This window comes from Gavialis gangeticus, unplaced genomic scaffold, assembly GCF_001723915.1.
Source record: "Gavialis gangeticus isolate Ggan-Ray unplaced genomic scaffold, GavGan_comp1, whole genome shotgun sequence".
Classification (NCBI taxonomy): domain Eukaryota; kingdom Metazoa; phylum Chordata; order Crocodylia; family Gavialidae; genus Gavialis; species Gavialis gangeticus.
Window position 1 is genome coordinate 51,528,450 of NW_017728995.1, and position 2,677 is coordinate 51,531,126.

Below are 2,677 nucleotides of genomic sequence, written 5' to 3' on the forward strand. Positions count from 1 at the left end.
GGCGGGCACGGCCCCCCCCAGCTTGCGGCACTGTCTGCCTGAGGCGCCCCCGGCGGAGCCGGAGAGGGGCCGGGCGCTGTCCCGGGACGGGTCAGGTGCTGCTCCCGCCTGTCCCCGGAGGTCGGAACCGCTCCGTGCGGAGCCGGTCCCTGAGCCTGTCCCAGCTGCCGCCGCCAAGTAGGTGTGGGTGCGGACCGGGTCGTGCCCCGCCGCCGCCTCCCCCAGCCCCGGGGTTGCCTTTGTTTCCGCGCCCCGACGCGAGCCCGCAGGACGCCGGGGGGCGAGGAGTCCCAGCCCGCCTCGGCCTGCCCCTGCCCTGCGCCCCTCTGTCCGGGCCGGGTGGCGAGGTGACCGGGCTGGCCCCTCACCTAGGTTTGGGCTGGTCAGACTGCTGGGCTGGCCCCTGTGGCAAGTGGGGTTCGTCTGCCTTGAGCACTTTGCTTCAGGCTGGCTCTTATAAATTAGTGGTTTTTTCCTCCGGGGGGTGGTGGGACTGCAAGGGAAAGGGGTTTCTGGGTCTTTCTCTGCTGGTTTAGTACACTTTATGCTAGGAGTAAATGATCCTCGCACAGCCCCAGAGCTTGCTCCCTTGACTGGGATTCCAGAGAGGTGCAAGGCGCTTCAGGCTTGGGCTGCTGGGTATTTAAAATAGCCTCGTCCGTACTTTTGTTGTTGTTCTTGCACCTAGGATTGGGTCCCTGGCTTCCTGCATGTGTGTGGCTAGAGAAGGGGAAGCAGGCTGACCTCAAAACATGTTGGAGGAAGCAAAGGTGTTTTTCTTCAAGGGCAGGAAAGCATCTCAATTGCAAGAATGTGTTATCTGCAGCGCTTGTGATGGCTCAGATATGCCGCAGGGCCCTGCGTCTGCCCTGGATATCATGGTTCCCTCCTTTTTTAAAAATATTGACATGAGTATTGTAAATGGTAGTAGCAAACAGAAGGAACAAAGGTGTTCATTTTGCCTTGGAAGGAATCCCTTTGAAAATCACTTGCAGCTCCACCATGCTGAAGAGGGTAGAAATGTGTGATAATGCCAAATCTTAATAAACTACATTGCTAACCTTTGCCGCTGTGTAGTCACCTGTGTAAGGGACCGTATCAAATGGAAATAGTAATTTTTGTATATGATCTGAGAGCTTTTTTTCCCCAGTGTGGCTAATATCTTTTGGGGGTTTTTTTAGTTGGGAATGATTTTTTTATAACGGGTGGGTGTTGGTGAGGGAGGCCCCAAGTGTCTTAAAACACTGTCCTCAGAATAAATTTTTAAGGTACTGTAAATGAAATGCATCTCAAGCTTAAAGCTAAGAAAAGATAAAGTCAATAAAGATATTGAAGTAAAACATTTAAACCAAAACTTTTTTTTTTCTTTTCAAATGTTGGATATGATCTCACTGCACATATGGAAACACTTGGGTAAATACTTTTACTCACATTAACTTTTTTGGCAACTGAAAATTTAATTTATTTTATTTCTGCCTTCCTGCAGTTACCCTGTTGGATTCCAGATCAGTTCAGGGAGAACTCGGGTGGATAGCGAGTCCTTTGGAAGGAGGGGTAAGTTCTAAATTGCTATCTGATCAAAAGGGTAAAAGGGAGTGATTAGTAAGTTTCTGGAGAGTCCTAATGGCTCGATTATTGTTGATTTGTGGTGAGGAGGTCAGGTTTCTTCCATGGCCTAAGAAGTGAATTATGCTTTGTTGGAGAAACCCTATACTCCCTTTGGATAGTTCTGTCATGGAAGAACTGGAAACCAAAAGGGCAGAAAAGAGGTTTCAAAATTAGGAGATTGGTTGAGGCACGGACTTAGATGCCTATTTAAAACTGAAATAATACTAACAAGAAATGTGATATGGCTACCAAACTGGAATCTTACCTCTAATTGTTATAGCTATGGACAGTCTTGACAGAGCTACATTCAGAGCAATTGCTGGTCTATTTCTAGACTAAGAGGTGGGAATCAATACTTAAGGTGGACCTTTCTGATGGTGTGAAGGGACAGTAGTGAAACAAATTCATTTCAGAGTATAAACATCCTACGTTTTGGTCTCTGGACAGATGAACCTCAGTTGATAGGGTCATCTCTCATATGCTGTGTTAGCCATCTGAATTACAGTCAAGAATCTTTCTAAAGAGATAAAACAATAGCTTATTTAGTTTACTGCTGATTGTCAAAGAGGTTCACAGGTCTAGGGGGGTAGGCAGGCTTCTGCTTAATCATCTCTATGCAAACCTTTCTTGATAATTCTACAAATTATTTGTAAGTAAAACCTGCTGCCGCCAATGTGAATCCAATCCTGAAAGGTGCTTAGCACCTCTTGTGAGGAACTTATGAGAACATCCAACTTCCACTGATGATAGTGAGAGTTGATGGCTAGCCCGGCTTTTGCAGGATGATACAAGGGCCTTGTTCTTCATTAAACTGCTCAAAATAAACAGTTTAAGAAATCTTTCAGCAATGTGTACCCTACTTCTGTTAAATTTAAAATACCTTCAAATACCTTAACATTTTCTACCTTTCCAGAATTAAAACATTAAAAATTGGGGGTAGGAGGGAAAGAAGAGGAAACGAGACAGTAGTAAACAGAATTTGAGGCTGCTTTATTGTAAGTATGCATTATGCACAAGCCTTGAATGAACCCTAACATGGGGACAATGGGGAATTGGTTTGCCTCCATTG

General features: G+C 46.3%; 1 protein-coding gene across 1 annotated transcript in view; it reads left to right on the plus strand.

Moving 5' to 3' along the window:
• The first annotated feature begins 1,453 nt into the window (after positions 1 to 1,453).
• Positions 1,454 to 2,677, plus strand: part of EPHA4 (EPH receptor A4) — a 181,035-nt gene continuing 179,811 nt past the window's right edge. The window contains exon 1 of the mRNA XM_019503659.1: positions 1,454 to 1,554. The gene's annotated coding sequence lies outside the window, so the exon portion shown is untranslated. The remainder of the gene's footprint in view (positions 1,555 to 2,677) is intronic.